At 43.2% G+C, this 22740-nt stretch overlaps 1 protein-coding gene across 3 annotated transcripts in view; it reads left to right on the forward strand.

Annotated features, from left to right (window-relative positions):
* GNAQ (G protein subunit alpha q) overlaps positions 1-22740 on the forward strand; it is a 227368-nt gene that overhangs the window by 36382 nt on the left and 168246 nt on the right. Inside the window, exon 1 of one of the 3 annotated variants that reach the window (XM_037901810.2) lies at positions 12872-12936. The exons of the other annotated variants lie outside the window; for them this stretch is intronic. The gene's annotated coding sequence lies outside the window, so the exon portion shown is untranslated. Of the gene's footprint in view, positions 1-12871; positions 12937-22740 lie in introns of those variants that run through there. 3 annotated transcript variants of the gene reach the window in all.

Here is a 22740-nt window from a genome sequence, read left to right on the forward strand (position 1 = left end):
AAAGGGCTCTTAAAATCGATTTCTGTACTCCTCCCCGGCGAGGGGAGTAGTGCTAAAATCGACCTCGCTGGGTCGAATTTGGGGTAGCATGGACGCAAGATAACAGTATTGGCCTCCGGGAGCTATCCCAGAGTGCTCCATTATGACTGCTCTGGACAGCACTCTCAACTCAGATGCACTGGCCAGATAGACAGGAAAAGCCCTGGGAACTTTTGAATTTCATTTCCTGTTTAGCCAGCATAGCGAGCTGATCAGCACAGGTGACCATGCAGTCCCAGAATTGCAAAAGAGCTCCAGCATGGACCGAACAGGAGGTACTGGATCTGATCGCTGTATGGGGAGACAAATCCATGCAGGCAGAACTCCATTCCAGAAGACAAAATGCCAATATATTTGCCAAAATCTCCAAGGGCATGATGGACAGAGGCTACAACAGGGCGACACAGCAGTGTCATGTGAAAGTTAAGGAGCTGAGGCAAGCCTACCAAAAAACAAAGGATGCAAGCGGTTGCTCCGGGTCAGCGCCCCATACATGCCACTTCTATGATGAGCTGCATGCAGTTTTAGGGAGCGCCCCTACCACTACCCCACCGCTGTCCATGGACACCTGCAAGGGGGGAGTCTCACGCAACAGGGATGAGGATTTTGTGGATGAGGAAGGTGAGGAGGAGGAGGAGGAACGCTTTCAAAGAGCAGCGCCCTCCTTTCCGATATCAAGCACCCGTTGGGTTGGCCATTTAAAAGGAGGGGCTGCAGTTTTCAGGTTAACGTGCAGCAAGAACTCAACTAACCCCCTCCCCCCCAATTCTCTGGGATGATCGCTCACCCCTCCTCCCACCACGTGTCTAGTATCAGGGAAGTTCCCTGCCAGCCAAATGCGAACCGCTCACCGTGAATGCCCCTCCCCCCCCTTGCGTGGCTAAAAGTGGGGATGATTTCTTTTCAGCCACAGGCAAACAGCACAGCAGGAATGGCCACCTCTGAATGTCCCCTTAATAATGTCCCCGGAGGATTTCCGCTCCATCCCCAGACATGTTAACAGACTTTTCCAGTAGCTGTACTGGCCACGAATGCATCTCAAGTCTTCAGGACAAATTTAATCATTAAACACACTTGCTTTTAAACCATGTATTATATTTACAAAGGTACACTCACCAGAGGTGCCTTCTCCGGCTTCATGGTCCGGGAGCCCGCCTTGGAAGGGTTGGGAGGGTATTGGCTCCAAGGTGATAAATAGTTTCTGGCTGTCAGGGAGAACGGTTTCTCCGCTTGCCTGTTGTGCGCTATCCTCCTCCTCCTCCTCATCTTCCTCGTCCCAAAAATCCCTGTTATAGCCTCTGTCCATCATGCCCTTGGAGATTTTTTTCAAATATTTTGTCATTTCGTCTTTTGGAACAGAGTTCTGATAGCACAGATTCGTCTCCCCATACAGCAATCAGATCCAGTACCTTCCGTTCGGTCCATGCTGGAGCTCTTTTGCGATTCTGGGACTGCGTGGTCACCTCTGCTGATGAGGTCACCACGCTGGCCAAATAGGAAATGAAATTCAAAAGTTCCCGGTGCTTTTCCTGTGTACCTGGCCAGTGCATCTGAGTTGAAAGTGCTGTCCAGAACGGTCACAATGGAGCACTCTGGGATAGCTCCCGGAGGCCAATACCATCGAATTGTGGCCACACTACCCCAAATTCGACCAGGCGATGTCGATTTCAGCTCTAATCCCCTCGTTGGGGCGGAGTACAGAAATCAATTTTAAGAGCCCTTTAAGTCAACAAAAATGGCTTCATCGTGTGGACGGGTGTAGGGTTAAATCGATCTAATGCTGCTAAATTCAACCTAAACTTGTAGTGTAGACCAGGGCTAAGATGCATGTTAGGGGAATCTTGAGGAGGAGCAGAGAGTTTATTTTACCTCTATATTTGACACTGGTGCAACTAATGCTGGAATACGGTGTCCAGCTGTGGTGTCTACAATTCAAGAAGAATGTTGGAAAAATTGGAGATGGTTCAGAGAAGAGCCACAAGAATGATTAAAGGATTAGAAAACATGCCTCAGAGTGATAGACTTAAGGAGGTCAATCTGTTTATAAGGAAAATATTTAAGGGTGTCTTGATCACAGTCTATAACAGGGGTGAGCAAACTTTTTGGGCCAAGGGCCACATCTGGGTGGGGAAATTGTATGCAGGGCCAGGGCAGAGGGTTGGGGTGTGGGAGAGAGTGAGGGGTGTGGGAGGGGGTGCGGTGTTCAGGAATGGGTTTAGGGAAAGGGATTAGGGCAGAGGAGGGGTGTGGGATGTATGAGGGGGCTCAGGGAAGGGGGTTGGGGTGCAGGAGGGGGCTCAGGGAAGGGGTGCAGGAGGAGTGCAGATTGTGGGAGGGAGCTCAGGGCAGGGGGTTGGGATGCAGGAAGGGTGCGGGGTGCAACAGGGGGCTCAGGGCAGGGAGTTGGGGTGCAGGAGGGGTGCGAGGTGCAGGCCGGGGGCTCAGGGCAGGGAGTTGAGGGGGCGGGGTGCAGGAGGGGTTTGGGCTCCGGCCCAGCGCCGCTTACCTAAATCAGCTCCGGGGTGGCAGCTGCGTGCACTGGGGCCAGGGCAGGCTCCCTTGCATGCCTGCCCTGGCCCCAAGCCGCACCACTCCAGGAAGTGGCTGGCACCACGTCCCTGCGCGGCCCCTAGAGGTGAGGGGGCCACAGGGCTCCGTGCACTGCCCTTGCCACGCCTCCAGGTACCCCCCCGAAGCGCCCATTGGCTGCAGTTCCCCATTCCCAGCCAATGGGAGCTGCGGGAGGCGGTGCCTGGAGGCAAGGGCAATGCACGGAGCCCTCTGCCCGCCCCCCGCCCTCCCCCCTGCCCGGGGCCCCAGAGACGCGGTGCCGGCCGCTTCTGAGAGCGGTGCGGGGCCAGTGGCACCAGGGGGGGCAATCCCACGGGCCGGATCTAAAGCCCTGAGGGGCCAGATCTGGCCTGCGGGCCATAGTTTGCCCACCCTGGTCTATAAGGACCTACATGGGGAACAAATATTTAATAATGGGCTCTTCAGTCTGTCAGAGAAGGGTATAACATGAGCCAATGGCTGAAAGCTGAAGTTAGGCAAATTCAGACCAGAAAGAAAACATACATTTTCAACAGTGTGGGTAGTTAACCTTTGGAACAATTCACCAAGAGTTGTGGTGGGTTCTCCATTATTAGCAATTTGTAAATCATTGTTGAATGTTTTTCTAAGAGATAAGATGTAGGGATTATTTTGGGGAAGTTCTATGGCCCTGTGTTAAACAGGAGGTCAGACTGAATGATCACAGTGGTCCCTTCTGGCCTTGGAATCTATTAATTGAATGTGTGCTGTGTTATTTTCTGTTATACGGAGGTTATAATGAAATAATAATTTTAATTTAAAAAAATTATCTGTATGAAAAGCATTTCACTAGCTATAAAATGTAAAGTAGAAATTTGGGTTGACTCATTTATGTTTGAATGTTATCCAGAGGAGTGACATATCAAATAAATGTTTATTTCCTGGAAGTAAAAGGTACTTCTGAAAAGAAAAGAAAAATTAATCTGACATTATGTCAGTAAACCTTTCAGCTTTTCTCTGGAATCAATGCTTTACCAGTGCTTTTTTCTTTGAGGGGTGTCGGAGGAAAGGTTGTTAGCTAATCATCTGCACTGCAGTACCCCAGGTGTGTGTATTTTTTTTAAATAGAATACAAATTGTGTGCCTATGTTTTGTACTGGCTTCAGTTCTGTAGGTTGTGAGGAGTGAAAGCTTCCATTTTTTAATTTAATTTTTGTAACTTGAGTCGAGAACACCTAGAATTTTGGCTTTGTGTCCCCTTTTTATTGTAGGTAAGTGACTGTCCCCAGGGTGAAATCCTAGTTCCACTGAAGTCAGTGGGAGGTTTGTCATTGACTTCATTTGGGTCACGATTTAATGCCACTAGTGCAGCGGTTTACAGATGGCAGATAAACAGCATGTGGGCATTGAACAGCAAATCATTTCAAGTGAGAGCAGAACTATGCACTCACCATAATATAGGGATTTTAGATTTTATTTTTAATGCGTGAAAATAAAGTCGTATGTCATAGCAGTACAATTTGTTTAACTAAAGCTGATGCTATGTGAATAAGAGAGAGATTGACTGTAACTGAAACAACTCTAATTTAGTCAGGTATGAATATTTCACCCTTAGGATCACAGCATCTGGGTATATTTTCCCTCCGCCCTGGAACAAACTTAAAGGTGGATGAGTAACATTTCCTACCCATAATTTCTGTTCTGTTGCAACTGACATTCTTTTTGAGAAATGTTACAATGACACCTAGTATCTTTACTGGATACCAATAGAAATCATTTTTTGAATATTTATTCCTATATCCATCCTTTGGATATTATGATGCTGCAATATATGTATAATGCAAAGATGTGAAAATAAAAAGCATTTGAGTAATTAGTTTTACCATACATATGAGAATAGAAGTTCAGATCCAAATAAATTTGTACTCTAAGAAAACAGCTAGATTGCCTGGGATGTAAGACGCTGCTAGGTAAGTGTAATGATAAACAGTAGCTATCTTAAGAGGATATTAGGGTCCGAGTAATATCAATGTAATTTGAATGGAAACATAGCCAGAAACCATTTTCAGCCTGGCCATTGGAACACCTCAGCTAAGCAGGTCAACTGAATGGAGATGGCTTTGAACTTGCAAGGTTGATTGGGTAAAGTAGGTGAATGCTGCCTGCATAACAATGAGAGGCAATGCTGTGCTGCCGAATAATATCTCAGAAGAAAAATAACAGTAAAATGTTGGTACAGACTTACTTTAATATATGATGGTTTCATGAATAAACATGCAACAAAATGTGTTGTGTGCAAGTTGCAAGGCATTTCAGCCAAGGAAGTACATCCATGTGTTACTGATATCTACTAGTCCTGTGTTCAGAATGACCTATAAAAGGCTTTTTTTCTATGGAGAGGTTAAAGTATCTTGATTTGTTATTATTTTATTTTCATGAGAAATTAGTACAGCTTCAGGAAATAATTCATAGTATCTCAGTTAACATATAGATGGCATAAAAATGCCTGAAATGATATACAGTGCATATTGCTAGCAAAGGTGTCCTCTCAGAACCCAGCAATTCAGTTCTTTTATTCTATTTTTTTCTCAATAAAAAGCAGAGGCTTTTTTCTGGACAATCTAATTATAAATTTTAAATTAAAAACTTGTTCTCTAGTAACATTACCCTTGACCTAATTTTTTTAACGAGCCGAGTGCATGTTGTATATTTGTGGATATAAAGTATCTGACACCATATGAGTATATATAAAACATACAAGAAATACATTCATTTCAATGTGACTTCATTAACTCCTTGCACGTTTATTACCAGTCATGTTAGTTTTGTTGTTCACATGGCCAAAATTAAACTTATGCTTTTTCTTTACTAAGAGTATCATAGTGTGTCTGTTGTGCTCCCACACCTCTGATGCAGAAACCCTCAAGAAGATTAGATAGCATACTGGCTGGTTCCCATGAATCTTCTGACAGAACCTAGTTGGTCTCTTGATAACTCTGGTCCAAGGGGAGTTGGCTGGCCCTGCTCCATATCTCTCCTTGCTGGTGGGATCAGCCAGGTTGGTGGACCTGACTCCTCTACAGTGGAGCTGGTCAATGGGAACCATCTTCATGTATTGCCTTGAATGCGTGTTAAACTTCAGGGCTTAAAAAGCCAAGGGGATAAGAAAACAAGTAGCTAGTGACTCTCAAGGGAAATGGCAGTTAAAAAAGCATTCTCAAGTTAAGGACAATCTGCCTTAGGCTGCAGGAAATATGCCACAATATCTGGAACTGTGTTTCCCTGTGGGCGGATTTATAATGCTGTTGCCCTTGGAACCAGTACGGATTTGCTTGTGTGTCCAAATATGTGTGAGAGAGATAAAACTGTAAGTACCATTACCAATTTAGGGCCCTGTTGACCACTGGAAATTCAACTCCTCTGCCCCTATGTTGTTTTAAGGAAAGCAAAAACAACAGAGTAACTCTCAGCTTTCTCCACCTCAGTCTCACACTGTCACAAGCCTGCAGGAGTCCCTTCTTTCAAAGAGATTGGGGTTGCACAGATTTATTATGGGGGATTATATTATGTTAGTCGACCCCCAGATCTGGGCTTGTGCCCTATCAGCATTGTTGTTTGCAGTGTTATTGTAGCCATGTTGGTCCCATTAAATAAATTATTTTTATTACCCCACCCACCTTTTTTCTCTAGCATTGTTGCTTGTCATTGCTGCTTAGCTTCCAATGAAAATTTGCACCTTGTACAATCTCTTTTCCTAAGGGAGAGTCAGATTACAAGGAGTCAATTTCAGCAAGCATCCTGCATGAGGCAGTTGGCCATGGAGGAACTGGCCTCTGAGTTCTGCAGAATCAGATACTTTAAAAAATCAGTGAAACCGCAGTACTGGGGTCCCCATGAATTCTCAGGATTGGTGATTGGAAAGCCATACTCTCTGTCTCCTTGGTGTACCCATAAATTCCTCCTTTGTCACTCCCGCTGTGGCTAGGAAGCTCTGTAAAGCTAAAGTTTCCTTTCCTATTGTTTTTTTTATGAAGGGGGTGATTTTTTTTTAGGTCTATCTTAGTGCTTAGGAAAAATTAAAGTCTGTGGGAGATTTTCCTAGCTAGCCAAGATATAATTCACCTTTAATAGTGAACCCAAACGTTATGAAGTTAAGGCAAATCATCCTGAGGCTGGTTTGGAGAGATATCAGAGCACACAGAGAAGAGAGAGAGAGAGCCTTCAGTGGAGGAGAAATGAGCAGCCTGGAGATCAGGCAAATCTAGGTATTTAGGCAAGAAATGTTGTTGGCATCGCTTGACTGCTGGTTCAGTTTACTTGAGGACGGAAACACTAATATGTAGAAGATGCCCTTAAAAAACACAGTGGTAGGAGGAAGGAGAGTGGAATGTGAAAAAAGTATCAAATGTGAGACTTTATATTTCATTTGTGCTTTAAAGACCATATCATGTTACTGATTATTCTGAAGCAGAATTCTCCCTCGACACCAGTGAGAATATGGTTTAAAACTGATGTCTTTACATGGCACTTAAGAATTCTTATATTGAAAATCATCATATGTAATTAGCTGCAAAAAGCATTTTATTTTTGGAGTCTAATCCTGCAGTTATTACACAGACACTCAGGCAGAATTTCACAGAGATCAATGGAAGTTTACCCATGTACGCACAGTAGGCCTGTGCACTTATTTTGTGTCTGTGAGGTTTGAATAAAGTAACTCATAATTTTGTCATGTAAGTGTTTCTGTTCTAATTGAGACTTGACAAGCCCACTCACCTGGTGTTTATTGGCTGAATAGTCGGGGAGCTTCTGGACGTTGTCTCTGGACGGGATGGAGGAGGAAGCAGATCAGTTCCAGTACTGCTGCTCCTTTAATAGGATCATAAGGAGAGCAGCCTTGACTAATTATTTTTAAGGATGCCAGGGGAAGAGAGGAGCTCAGAGAACAAGGGGCCCTCACATGCCCAAGTGGATAGCACACATGGGGGCAGGAGCAGTACGAGAGGAGCAGAATTTATTTGTATCCAGTCATGTGGGTAGGTATATGTGTATTAAACCAATATGTGTGTCCACATTCCGGAGAGGAGGCAGTTGTACCAATTTAACTATTTCAGTTGAAAAAAAAAAATCACAGCTCTAGACAAAAAATAATGAAATAGATACAAAATCTGTGCGTGGAGGAGGCTTTCTTGATGGGACAATGTCACTGTTGATGATAGGTTTAGCAAAAGTCTTTTTAATTGAATAAAATTAACTTGTTGAGATTGGGCCAGTTGGCTCAGAAGGCAAGTTGATACGGTCTTGCAGCACAGTTTGTGTGTGAGCAGTCAGAAAAAGGGGCCACCTAAAACGTAAGGCTCTGAACTGTGGTGTCTGCTAGACATTTGTCTGAATGACTTTTTTCTAGCCAGGACAGAGTTAATAAAATTAAATTGCATGTGTTTGTTTAGACAAAAAGAAGTGGCTATAAATTCCTTATCTTCTTAATACCAAAGGCTTGTAATGTTTGGAAATTTTTCAATTTGAAATTATTTGTCCAACAGCAACAAAAAATGTCATTTTTTAACAGAATGCCTCTCTGTTCCTGATTTGCCTGGGGCTTCATTGTAGTTCCAGTTTTCTAAGTGGGTTAGAAGCAAGGTCGGATGCGATGAGAAACGATGTATCTGCTAGTTCTGGTTCTACAAAGTCATGCTGTGTAACTACAGCATAGCTCTGGAAGGGCTAGTTTGTCAGTTTGTAATCTAGTCCAAAGTAAGGCACTGCCCTAGAGCAGCCCGGGAGAGAAACTGGGCCTTGCGGAGTCATCACCTGCCCTGGGAGGAAGTAATCTGCGAGGGATCTGTATCTGTCCGTGTCACAGAATACATTTCCCAACATGTTGACATAGCGGCACTGCTCAGCACACTGGGTTGCGGGGAGAAGAGCTGTACTCAAGGCTCTACTCAGGACCGGCTCTAGGCACCAGCAAAACAAGCACGTGCTTGGGGCGGCACAATGCCAGGGGCTGCGTTCTGGCCCCCCCCCCCCGGCCCCCCCCTTTTTTGTTGTTGCTTGGGCAGTTGTGCTCTTGGAGCTTGGGGCAGCAAAAAACCTAGAGCCGGCCCTGGCTCTCCTCCATCCCACTCACATCTACAGGGGTGGCCCATGGCAGCTCTGTGGAACTTGCTACCTCCACACACACCCATGCTCAGGAAGCGGCAGGGTGGTGCACTGGCACAAGAGATTAACGGGACTGTTTGTGCGCCCCCTCTACGACTTTGCACCAGTGTCCAGGACAGCCTCGTAAAAGACTAGGTAGAGGAGTGGGTATGTCAGGGTCTGTTAGAAGAATATCGGTGATCTGAATTTGAATTTGTCTTACCTGCTAGAGCCTAAGTTGAAGGGGTTTTTAAATTCTACTTTTGCATAAATAAGTCTAAGATACTTGTAAGTGTGAGGGTTGGCATCATCATTCAGTATGTATGGATGTCCTTTTTAAAACGAAATTTAAAACCAAAGCACGTGTGTTCAGTTTCTGTAAATTTTAAGTAAATTTTTGAAGAAGGAATGCATTGCTAATACGCTGGAATATCTAGGATAAGCATAGAATTAAGGTGAATATCTTTCCTGGGAACAGTGGCCAACCATTTTCAAAGAAAAAAACCACACAAGTGGCAGAACTAGTGTAGTACTTTGTCTTTTACTTAAGACGAGGTATAGTGATATTCATTAGCATCCAAGTTGCTGCTTGACATAGCTGTCTCTCTGATGTTTATTTTAAATAAATATATATTTATGCTGTTCTAATTTGAAAAATGCTTGCAGAGTTGGTGAAACAATGTTAAGTGCTGTATACTATACTACTGTCGATACATGGATGAAAATCTCTTGATATGAGTGGGAGGTATAAGACTAGTATGTGTCTTCAAGTAGACTCTATAAGCGCAACACTTGTAGAGTACAGTATTACAACTAAATCTTCTGTTGAAGGTGTGGCCTTAATGATTTCAAGTTCCAGTTACTAGAATATTGCTAACAAAAATGTTACCTAACATACCAGTATTATCAGCATTTATAAAGTATGAAAATGTATATCCAATGCAGTATATTTCACAAGTAAGTATCATTGTTAAAAATATCAATTGAGGAAATACCTTATGGTATTAAAAGGTGCTATATCTAAATTACAGTGGTTTACAATATACTCAGTTCATAAAAGCACAACACATAAACCATAAGGGTTGTAGTTGTGTGGTTTATTGTGACTTTATGTCCCTTTGACTTGTTTTTGTAAATGATGATTAGATGTTTGGTGACACCAAAAAACTTAAAATTATACCGATCCAGACCCTTCTTTTCAGATGATTGAAACCTCATTCAGTGAAAGGCCGTGCAAAATAGAAAAAACTTGAAGCTGTTATATTACGCATACACACACACACACACACACACACACACACACACACACACACATATGCACACAGTGATAGAAGAACAGAGTTACATAAGGTTGCAAAGTCAAACACGCAAAAGTTAGAAAATGCCAGCATTAATTGTGCCTGTGCAACGCCAGAGCCCTGGGCTGGTTTAAGTATGCTCATTTGCTTTGTGGGGATGGCTCTTGTGCATTCTGATGAACACTAGGAGCCGTGAGGCGATAGAGCAGAGGTGGGCAAACTACAGCCCACGGGCCGCATCTGGCCCGCGGGACCATCCTGCCCAGCCTTTGAGCTCCTGGCCAGGGAGGCTAGCCCCCGGCCCCGCCGCTGATGTCCCCCTTCCCCCGTAGTCACGCCGCTGCGCAGGCAGCTCTCTGGCCCGCTGCTCCTGCCAGGCAGCGTGGCTTGCTCCTGCTGGGCAGCGCGGCTTGCACCCACCCACCTCCCAGGCTTTCCAATAAGCCAGTCCTGCTGCTCTGAGCAGCATGGTAGGGAGGCGGGATTGGATAAGGGGCAGGGGGTCCCAAGGGACAGTCAGGGGACAGGGGGTGGAATGGGGGGGGGGTTGGATTGGTGTGGGAGTCTCGGGGGGCCTTTCAGGGGGCGAGGGTGGGGATAGGGGTTGGGACAGTCAGGGGACAGAGAGCAGGGGGGTTGGATGGGGTGGAGGTTTGGGGGGTGGTGGTCAGGGGATGGGGAAAGGGGGGGGTTGGATGGGGGTGGGGTCCCAAGGGGCCTGTTGGGGCAGGTGTGTGGATAGGGGTTGGGGCAGTCAGGGGACAGGCAGCAGGGGGGTTGGATGGGTCGGGGTGTTCTGAGGGGGGCAGTCGGGGTGGGAAGTGGGAGGGGGCGGATAGGGGGCGGGGGCCAGGCTGTTTGGGGAGGCAAAGCCTTCCGTACCCAGCCCTCCATACAGTTTCCCAACCCCGATGTGGCCCTCGGGCCAAAATGTTTGCCCACCCCTGGGATAGAGCATGTTCCATAGCTCTGTGGGGATGAGACATGCATAGTCTTCAGTACTAGGAACTCTGAAGGGATGGAACCTTGAGAGATTTTAGCAGTTAAACTCTAGCAAATCTCTCCTTAACATGCAAATTGTGATCCCCCCCCCGCCCCGCCCCAAAGACTTGTAACTTGGCCAAATTTAGGCTGATATTCATGAGGACAGCAAAAGGCACACCCCTGATATAAATGCCATCCCTGTGTCAAATTTCAGGTCTCTGCTCCAAAGCCTGTGGGCACTAGAGATTTCCAGAGAAAAGGTCACCAGTATTTTTCTAACATTGAAAAACAGCGTATTTTTCTTTAACATCATTCTCAGAAACGTCTGAACCATTTTGGCTGAAATTTTCAAAATAAATAAATATAATAATCAGCCTGGGCAGACACCTGGCATGGAAGATTTAGCCTGAATGGTTAAATCTGACAAAATTATAAGCAACTGAAAAGAGGGTATTATAATGTAAAGTGTCAGGCAACCGGCATAATAGGCAGTGTTATCATCCCCATCTATAATATTTGACATTAGAGATTTCCTCACAAATTTCTAAAAGACAAACAATATTGGACAACTGCTTTGTAAAGGAGTCATCGTTTTTTATTCCCTCACTGTACAAATGCAGGAAACATGTTAAGATTTTAAATAATAAAGCTATATGCTTTGTGCATTTTATTGACCAAATAATAGTGATTTGTAGTGTGGTTTGAAATGGAGTATGTCCGAAATAGCTAGGACTAGTATAGAATGCTTCTGCCTGTCTGTTCATAATCCCTTAAATAACAGAAAATGAAAGAGATTCGAGAAGAATGTTAAACAATAAGCTTCCTTATTAGAAACACTCATATTCTTCTGAAACATAAACTTCAAATGTTGATGCTATCATTCCATTCTATAACTTTCTGTTAAACATAAAGAAGTACCAAGTTATTAAAACATGTAAATGCTTATTTTTAAATGAATAAGCAGTATTTACAATATGAAGAATAGATAATCTGCTTGAAGATTTTACAGATAACATTACCTTGTATTCACCTCCCACCTCAGTCATCTGATGATGACTTAGTTTTTCTTTCATTTTTAAAATTGCTTTTCAGATGAATAAACTGCATATTAACCCGTTTGTAAATTTATTTGGTTTGGTTTAATTTGTTAACTTTATCTGCAACCCTTTCACTGGTTAGGATTCCTTAATGGTTCAAACTAATATGTCAAACACAGAAAGCTCAAGGACTATATTTAATGCCATATTTGGCTTCGCTGATCTGAAATTACATTCATAGTGGGAGTTATTTCCTGCTTCTCCTCCTTCACATATTTACATAACTCCCATCAACTTTAAGGGGTTAATAAAGTTAATGAGAGTTCACAAGCACATTCATGGCTGATCCTGCAGTATTTTAAGCAGGTAAAACTCAGATTGAAGTTAATGGCAGTTTCGCTTGCATAGGATCTAGAGAACCTGACTGGAGAATAAATCCCATAGGGCTATCTGATCTACATATGCAGCTCCCACTAACATAGGTAATTATGTGAGCAGATCAAGAGCAGTATGTGGCTCATACAAGTAAATTAAGAGTTTCAACACTTCTCCCCTTTTATCTGGAGAAGGAGCTAGGTCATTCTTGTTAGTAGGGGAAACGGTTAATAGCAAATCAAGCATGTTTCTTTGTAATTTCAGTGGTGTAGCACATAATTATTAATTACTATTAATACACTGCCAGAAATGTACATGGTGCTTTGTAGACAAATTTAAATGACAGATCTCTCCTCTAAGGAGATTACAGTTTCATTTAGCCTTAAAAACAACAAGGGAAAATAAACAAAGGATTGGGTGGAGAAGATATCAATCTCTCTCTCTCTGCCTAGGTTTTTATATCATGCTCATCACCATGGTGATAACTGAACACCTCTGGGAACAAGGATCACAACAGTGAAAGATTTATGCCTGTGAGTTTACTTAACTGGGTCTGCTGTTTTACGGCCATATTCTGCTTTTGGGTGGGTGTGCACAAATCCAATTGGAAGCAAGTTGTTAGAAGTTTATATTCAAGTTTTCAAAGACAATATTTAGCACTTAGTCTGTATGTGAGGCAGATAAGGGCTTATCTTAATGTGTATATTTTGTATGAGTAATACCAGGGCATGAAAAATTTACTAGACGTTTACTATTCCGAGGAAGAAAAGGTGGAGGCGTATGTGTTGCAGGGAGAAAGAAGACCACACTGAAAGGATCTTCACTAATCTATCCCCTGCTCCAGAACCTCCTGGCTGCTGTGAGACAAGGGAAAAGAGGTCTTTGCTAATCTACCTTTTCACCAGCTTCAATTTTTTGGGTTTACATATCATGTAACTAACCCCAGTGCCTACCTCTGCTGTTGCTCATAGCTCTCCCAAGAAGCACCAGCATGAAATAAGCATGATTCTCAACAGCTTCGCTGCTGCCAACAGAATTCTGAATAGCATTGAGAAAATCAATTCTCGAGGGTGAAACAAACGTTGCAGCACTCTGCTTTGTGAGAATGACACTGTTGGTCAGCATGTTCTCACTCTCTGTACGCATGTCCTGGGAGTATCCCCTGGCCTTTCGTACCCTCTGAAATCAAGGGCCAAACCTATTGCACCTAGGAAGTTCCAGGAATCCCCAGAGCTAGCAGAACTAGCCTCTGCAGAAGGAGGTAAGAGAAGCAAGCTGAGTGGGGGTGGGGCATGCCTCCCCACCCTTTTTGGAACTGTTCTACGAAGCTTGATGTTATGGCAGCTGCACTCTTTGGGAGCTCCAGGAGTTCTTGTGCCTATATGAGGTTTCTTATGGGACAGTGCACCCCTCACCAATGTTGGGCTGTGGTTATGTGCTTTAGAGTTTAGCCTTTAATTTAAGCCTTAATGACAAAAGGACAGAGCTGGACTTGTGAATATTACCTGATATTAGTTTGAAGAGATCTGGAAATTGTCCTTGTCTTCATAGCTTCAGAATAAAAATAACATCCCCCCCCCCCTTTCTTTTTAGAATTAAAGGTAAGGGAAAGGAAAAAGCTGATCTCTTCCATCCCCCCTCCCCTCCCCAATCCCCTTTAGTCTAGTAATGGATCATGCATTCTTCCTTTACAGTCAGGTCAGTGTCCTAATTTAGGCATTCTTGTAGCAGTCACTTTGTGCACCTTAATTGTGTCACGGATTCAATAAGGTGTGTATTAGTTTTATTTCACTGGATTTTGTAGCTACTCTGGAAAGCTAAGCAAAGTTTATTATCTGCTCAAACATAGCCAGATTAAGCACTGCTGTAAAAGGATTAACTCTGCTTCAGAAAGCTTTCATAAACTAACTCTATTCAGAGATTTTTTTTTTTTTAAGAAAGTGAGAAAAATCAGCTGACATGCTTTGATATGCAGGAGTTCATGTGTATGTATGTAATAGAGTGTGCGGTAAGATTTGACTCATAAGTATGTGTAATGAATAAGGTTTTTGTAAATCAGATTTTACAAAGAAAAGTATACAGTGACTTAATTGACTATTCTGTTTTGTTTCTGATTAATAAATTTGTTTGATTCACCTGAACATTTCAGAATCATTCAACCTTATATTCTGGAAACAGTTCACAGAAAACTGACTTTGAGGTTTCAAGTCACTTGTTTCATTATTTTTTGCATTCTAGGCTGTATTCATAGACTCCTATGAGCTATTTTTTTGGCAGGAATCTTTGCATATTTGCCAGAATGTTTTTTTTCGGATGAGTCATTCTCATGGAAAGTGATATTTTGTTATCTTTCATAATTTATTGGTAGTCTTCTTAGATATATGTTTATAAATTATTAAACAATACAAAGTGGCTAAACAAAATCTTCTGATGCGTAATGAAATGATATGCTTTCTAATCCAACACAGAAAGTTGAATTTGAAGACATGGATTGCAATAAAGTACGTATTTTAAATAAGGGTATTTGGGAATTTACTTTAAAGGGATCCCATCAGGGATATTGTGGGACCTGTGCCTTAGCTTACACACCTCCCCTTCCCCTTGCCTGGCAACTGCATGGTGTACACGCCCTTCCCAGGCTTTTTGATAAATCTGCTTTTGTGTTGGGCACATTAAAGTCCCAGAGGTAACAGTTCAGATCTGTTTCCTATCCAAACAGTTGTATACTTCTCTGTCTTAAGTTTAGAGCTTCACTGTGTAGGTGCTCTCGCCTACTTTTTCAATAGAAGTACAAAAACAAAGATGTAGTTTTGGCATGGGACTGGAAGTCAGGAGACCTGGGTTCTGTTCCTGACTATTCTACAGGCTTCTATTTGACCTTGAACCAGTCACCTGATCTTTCTATGTTCTAGGCCTCGTCTATACTTAAAATTTAGGTTGATGTAGGTATGGTGCTGAGGAGCAAATCCACACCCCAGAGCCACCAAATCCACACCCCAGAGCACCATAGCTATGCTGACCTAACCCCAGGAGTGACGTAGCTAGGTCGTTGGAAGAACAGTACTATCACTTGGGGAGATGCTGTTCCGACAGCATTGGAAAAACCCCTTCCATTGCCGTAGGGTGTGTCTACACTATGGCTTATGTCCGCATAGCTATGGTGCCACCACTATGCCACTATAGTCCCTGCAGTGTACACGTGGTCCTGGTTTCCTCATTTATATTGTTGGGATAATAAGACTTCCTGAACTCATCTGGTTCTTGTGAGGATTAATTTATTAATGCTAGTAAAGCACTTTGATAAACTCAGACGGAAGACACTATAGAAGTGCAAATTATTCTTTATAATATATAAATATATGTGTGGCATATACTCTAGCTTGAGCACCATTATCAGGCCACTCATACCGATATACACTGGTAAAACACTCAGTCCTGTCTCCAGGCAGATCTCAGCCATCTAATTCCTTAGTTCTTATATTCAAATTTATACGGACAAGATGAAAATGGCGGGGTTCATATACCAGCCTCTGACAATCCTGATCATAGCACAAAATGGTACCATGAATCTCTTCATGTGTATATACTTTGTAAATATGACCTTTCATAATACTGTTTGAGAAGTGGAAGAAACTTATTGCATCAAACAGTATGACTCATTGTGCCAAAGGTATTCTTGACATCCAGTTGCACCTTCTACATCTTGTGATAATCTTCCTTCTGCTTAGCCCCCTGAATGATTTGATAAATTACTACAATGCACTTTGAACATCCTAGCTCTCTAGAAACCCAATCCCGGGGTGGGGTGTGTGTGTGTGTGTGTGAGAGAGAGAGAGAGAGTGTGTTTATATTCTGCCCCTGGGAAGAAGGAAAAAAAGAAAGGATATGTTTGCTTTTTCTCTGTAGCTGGATTTTTACAACCTGAGAGGCTATAAAAAAGTTCTTCTGTCTTAAAGATATCCTTAAAAACAACCTTATAATTGCAATCAAGTATTTTTCATTTAATCTTGTCACACTTCTCCATTGCTTTCACAGCTCTTTCCTCCTACAAGTTAATCTATATCTTTTGTACTTTCTTGGGTTTCCACACTTCTCTGTGCATTAATTAGGCAACAATCCACAACAGTGTTTTTCTGAATGATTATTGGATGCCTACTCTACAATCTATAGTAATTTTGCAGGTAGAAAATTTTGTGTAGTACTTTGAAGCTGTATTCAGCCTATGTGAGATGCTGGAAGCTGCTCAGTCACTTTCTCATCCTCCCCTTCCAGAATACAGGTTTCAGAGTGGTATCTGTGTTAGTCTGTAGCAGCAAAAACATCAAGGTGTCCTTGTGGCACCTTAGAGACTAACAAATTTATCTGGGCATAAGCTTTTGTGGGCTAAAACCCACTTCATCAGATGCATGGAGTGGAAAATACTAGGGAGGTATAAATGCACAGCATATGAAAAGATGGGAGTTGCCTTATGAAGTGGGGGGGGGGTTCAGCGCAAACGAGCCAATTCAGTTAAGGTGGAAGTGGGCTATTCTCTACAGTTGACAAGAAGGAGTGGAAATCACTTTTTTAATGCTAATGAGGCCAATGTAATTAAGGTGGCCCATTTCAAACAGTTGACAAGAAGGTGGGAGTATCAGCAGGGGGAAATTCATTTTTATAGTGACCCATCCACTCCCAGTCTTTATTCAGGCCTAATTTGATAGTCTCCAGTTTGTAGATTAATTCCAGTTCTGCAGTTTCTCGTTGGAGTCTGTTTTGAAGTTTTTTTGTTGAAGAATTGCCACTTTTAAATCTGTTATTGAGGTCCAAGGAGATTGAAGTGTTCTGCTACTGATTTTTGAATGTGATAATTCTTGATGTCAGATTTGTGTCCATGTATTCTTCTGCATAGAGACTGTCCGGTTTGGCCAATGTACATGGCAGAGGGGCATTACTGGCACATGATGGCACATATCATTGGTAGATGTGCAGGTGAACGTGCCCCTAATGGTGTGACTGATGTGGTTAGGTCAGATGATTGTGTCCCTTGAATAGATATGCAGACAGAGTTGGCAACGGGGTTTGTTGCAGGGTTTGGTTCCTGGGTTAGTGTTTTTGTTGTGTGGTGTGTGGTTGCTGGTGAGTATTTGCTTCAGGTTGGGGGGCTGTCTGTAAGTGAGGACTGGCCTGTCTCCCAAGGTCTGTGAGAGTGAGGGATCGTCCTTCAGGATAAGTTGTAGATCCTTGATGCTCTGGAGAGGTTTTAGTTGGGGGCTGTAGGTGATGGCTAGTGGCGTTCTATTCTTTTCTTCTTTGGGCCTGTCTTTTAGTAGGTGCCTTCTGGGTACCCTTCTGGCTCTGTTAGTCTGTTTCTTCACTTCAACAGGTGGGTATTGTAGTTTTGAGAATACTTTTGGAGATTTAAGAAGTTTTAGAGATCCTGTAGGTGTTTATCTCTGTCTGAGGGATTGGGGAAAATGCGGTTGTATCTTAGAGCTTGGCTGTAAGATACATGGATCATGCGATGTGGTCTGGATGAAAGCTGGAGGCATGTAGGTAAGTATAGTGGTGAGTAGGTTTCCGGTATAGGGTGGTGTTTATGTGACCATCACTTACTTGTACTGTAGTGTTCAGGAAGTGGATCTCTTGTGTGGACTGGTCCGGGCTGAGGTTGATGGTGGGGTGGAAATTGTTGAAATCATGGTGGAATTCCTCAAGGGCCTCTTTCCCATGGGTCCAGATGATGAAGATGTCCTCAATGTGGCACAAGTAGAGGAGGGGCATTAGGGGACGAGAGCTGAGCAAGCGTTGTACTAAGTCAGCCATAAAAATGTTGGCATACTGTGGGGCCATGCAGGTACCCGTAGCAGTCCTGCTGACTTGAAGATATAAATTGTCCCCAAATCTGAAATAGTTGTGGGTGAGGACAAAGTCACAAAGTTCAGCCACCAGGTTTGCCGTGACATTATCGGGGATACTGTTCCTGACAGCTTGTAGTCCAACTTTGTGTGGAATGTTGGTGTAGAGGGCTTCTATATCCATAGTGGCCAGGATGGTGTTTTCAGGAAGATCACCGATGGATTGTAGTTTCCTCAGGAAGTCAGTGGTGTCTTGAAGATAGCTGGGAGGGCTGGTAGCGTAGGGCCTGAGGAGGGAGTCTACATAGCCAGACAATCCTGCTGTCAGGGTGCCAATGTCTGAGATGATGGGGCGTCCAGGATTCCCAGGTTTATGGATCTTATTTAGCAGCTAGAATACCCCTGGTCGGGTTCTAGAGGTGTGTCTGTGTATATTTGTTCTTGTGCTTCTTCAGGGAGTTTCTTGAGCAAATGCTGTAGTTTCTTTTGGTAACCCTCAGTGGGATCAGAGGGTAATGGCCTGTAGAATGTGGTGTCAGAGAGTTGCCTAGCAGCCTATCGTTCATATTCTGACCTATTCATGATGACTACAGCACCTCCTTTGTCAGCCTTTTTTATTATGATGTCAGAGTTGTTTCTGAGGCTGTGGATGGCATTGTGTTCTGCACGGCTGAGGTTATGGGGCAAGTGATGCTGCTTTTCCATAATTTCAGCCCGTGCACATCGGCGGAAGCACTCTATGTAGAAGTCCATCTGTTGTTTTGACCTTCAGGAGAATAGAGTATTTCTTCTCATGACTGGCTCCACACCAAACCAAGCTGCTGCAGTTTCTTGATTCATAATCAGCTTCTGTGAATGGTGACTGAGCATTTAATTAGAGTAATACCGTAATATATTCCTAGAGTGGTCTTTTCTCATTGAGAATCCTCTTTTAATCATTTTCCACTTATCTATTTCAGATCATTATAAAGCCTTACCCAACAAAATCATGACATTTTTGTTGAAAAAATGATAAAATTTAAGAAACTATGCTCCAGAGTGTGGAGCATAGTTTAACCTATTAACTAAGATATTTTTGATATGATTAGCTTAGAAAATTATTTTGTTCTCTGAGAAATGGACAACATTCAGTATGATTTCACTTTAAAAGTGGTTTTCTTGTTGTTTCAGTTAGAAACAAGTTTAAATCAGAGCAGACGAGCTTATGCTACCTTTTCATTTCAGTTACTGTATACTGCCCCATGAGTAACAATGTTTAGGTACAGCCGTGGGAAGCTATTGGACAAGTAAACCTCTTACTAGTCAGGCTTCCTAGTCTCAAGTCTTTTTCAAGTGGTAAAGCCAGGTTTTCATTTGCTAATACACAGGAGGTGGGGTTTGAGAACTATTTGCTGGAGGGGAAGAAGAGGGAGCTGATCATACAGACATTTTAATTGAACTATGTACTACCTGTTAAAACTGAATAATGTATCTATTTTTTCCCTCTCTAGGTTTCTTATCAGTCCAAACATAGTACCACTTTGTAATTCCAGTTTTGCATTTCCACCAGTGTAAGTCAGGAGTAATGCAGCAAACTGGGCTTGATATTTGTGTAGGCTGTTATTGCCACACAAAAATCTTGTGCTCTCAGTAAGAGTTGCCAGAGGAAAGTGCATATCTGTGGACCTGTTTTACTGCCCAGAGCCTTAGTTTTGTACAGACATAGGATGATTAGGGAAAAGCCAGTGTCCTGCCCTTCTGCAATTGTAAGCCGGTGCGAGATATACCTACTTGGACCCATGTCCTGCAAAGACTTAAGCACATGCTTAACTTTACTCACTGTGAGTACAGTTCTGTTGCTATGTGAAGTACCGCATAATAAGTGAGCAGCCATGTTCTTCCCTAAACTGAGTTCCTGAATGGTCTTGAGGTATAGCCTCATGTGTAAATTTCATTTTGTGAGTATAATCTTGAAGTTGAAATAGTGAAGGCACATCTAACAAGAGGGAGGCCTGCTTCTGAGTAGAAAGTTCAAAACCTTGCATAGATGAAAGAAACCAATCTTTGTCACAGTCTTCTTCCTGAGCATCCACTAGGAGCCCAACATCTAGCATGACATCTAAATTGCAGAAATGAGTTGTAAAAACCATCCAGTGTGAGGGGAGGATGGCATATCCTTTATAGGAATTAGTAAAGCCTCTGGGTTCATGAAAGTTCAGGGTTGAGTCTTTATGTGTGTTTGTTTGCTAGCAGGACATGGTGTGGCTGTCAAACCATGATGAGGACACAGTAGCTATGACCCCTGTGTCTATTCCAACACTGAATACTGGATCCCTTGTGTAACCAGCTGAATTGGTAAAAACAGTATCTAAAATTGCCATGGTGGAGATGAGTTTCTGGGCTAGAGGATTGGTGAAGTCATTCACATAGGCACTAAAGTCACTGAGAAGTATTAACATAGCAGATTTGATCGTAGCTTTCAGTTCCAGAAGGAAGCTGCTGGGATATCTGGAAGCTTATCAGGAGATCTGTAGATCACCAGAGTCCCTCTACTGGAATTGTCTCGAAAGGTCCCCCCTTCGGTTGACAGGAAAACATAACTTTGCTGAAATGGCCTTTGGGAAGATTGCTCACCTCCTGAAACATGCTCCATCTTTTCAAAACACGTAAACCTTTATTTTTAAATGCACTATTTTTTTTGAATGACTTCAGTCAGCCCCATATTTATCTTCCTCATTTTGCAACTTTGTGTATCACCCCCCTCATACCCATTTATCCTATTTCTTTCCAATTATAGGTTGGTGTGTTTCTAGAAATGCTGTGGGTTTTTTAAATTTTATTGTAAAAGTCAACTTTTTAAGTAAAAAATACCGTGGGAGTGTTCTCCATTGGGTGCAAGCCATGGTCAGATTGGTGGAAAAGATGGTGGTATCACTCTTCCAGTTCCACACATTGGAAGCACCAAAATGAGATGACACTCACAGGCGATGGGCAGATGTTCAAAATGTGATAATAGAATCATAGAAGATTAGGGTTGGAAGAGACCTCAGGAGGTCATCTAGTCCAACCCCCTGCTTAGAGCAGGACCAAACCCAACTAAATCATTGCTGCTAGGGCTTTGTCAAGCTGGGCCTTAAAAACCTCTAAAGATGGAAATTCCACACCTCCCTAGGTAACCCATTCGTGTGCTTCACCACCCTTCTAGTGAAATAGTTTTTCCTAATATCCAACCTAGATCTACCCCACTGCAACTTGAGACCATTGCTTCTTGTTCTGTCATGTGCCACCACTGAGAACAGCCTAGCTCCATCCTCTTTGGAATCCCCCTTCAGCTAGATGAAGGCTGCTATCAACTCCCCCCTCACTCTTCTCTTCTGCAGACTAAATAACCCCAGTTCCCACAGTCTCTCCTCGTAAGTCATGTGCCTCAACCCCCTGATCATTTTCGTTGCCCTCTGCTGGACTCTCTCCAATTTTTCCACATCCTTTCTGTAGTGGGGGCCCCAAAACTGGATGCAATACACCAGATGTGGCCTCACCAGTGCCGAATAGAGGGGAATAATCACTTCCCTCAATCTGCTGGCAACGCTCCTACTAATGCAGCCTAATAGGCCGTTAGCCTTCTTGGTGACAAGGGCACACTGTTGACTCATATCCAGCTTCTCATCCACTGTAATCCCCAGGTCCTTTTTTGCAGAACTGATCATGGGAGACTTTGAGCTCCACTAGGCTTCTTGAACAGGGCTGCTCCTCCATGGAACTTGAATGTGCCCACAGACTTGGCTCCTTCTTGATTTGGGGGAGGGCGCAAAAGGGTGGGGACAAGTCACATATTCACCAGAAGGAGATGTCTCTCACCATAAATTGTGGGTATCTGTGATTCTTCCTCCTTTTTTTACATGAGGGATTAAATAGTTAACAATGTGATGTTTAAATTACCGTCATTGGACATATGAACTAAAGCCTCAACTGAGATGAATGGGACAGTTCACACCTCTTAGAGCTATTGTTCCAAGCTCTCTTCAGACTTATCTCTGCATTGGTGACACCTGGGTCACATTTTTGAGAGACAATACTCTGTCTTAAAATGAAAGCTGAGATTCTGGAGAAGATAGCAGCAGCTTCAGAGAGGTGCAGGTACAGTGTATGGTCATGTACCAACTGAGTCCTGCATGTGAACAGACTTTAGGCCCTGGGAGGCTGACAGAGAGCTTGACCCAGTTAAATTAAAGCTGCAGGGGGATGGCCAGCGTGGAATCTGCTCTAGGGCAGCTTTGCTCTGCCACACTCCTCTCCTCCCTTGACACAACCCTGCCTCTCCTTGTGTCTGGCCTCAAGTATTCGTGGCAGCAGAGTCAGTGCAGGAGACACCACCGGTTTTGGGCTCACCAACTTTCCTTCTACACAGGGGAATTCTCCAGTTGCTCTAAGTTAACTTGGTTGAGTTGAGAATCCAGCCCTATGCTATTATTATTTTTTACTATTATTTATTACATTGATAAGTAGGAAATCAGGCTTCTA

This window comes from Chelonia mydas, chromosome 5, assembly GCF_015237465.2.
Source record: "Chelonia mydas isolate rCheMyd1 chromosome 5, rCheMyd1.pri.v2, whole genome shotgun sequence".
In the NCBI taxonomy this organism is placed as follows: Eukaryota; Metazoa; Chordata; order Testudines; family Cheloniidae; genus Chelonia; species Chelonia mydas.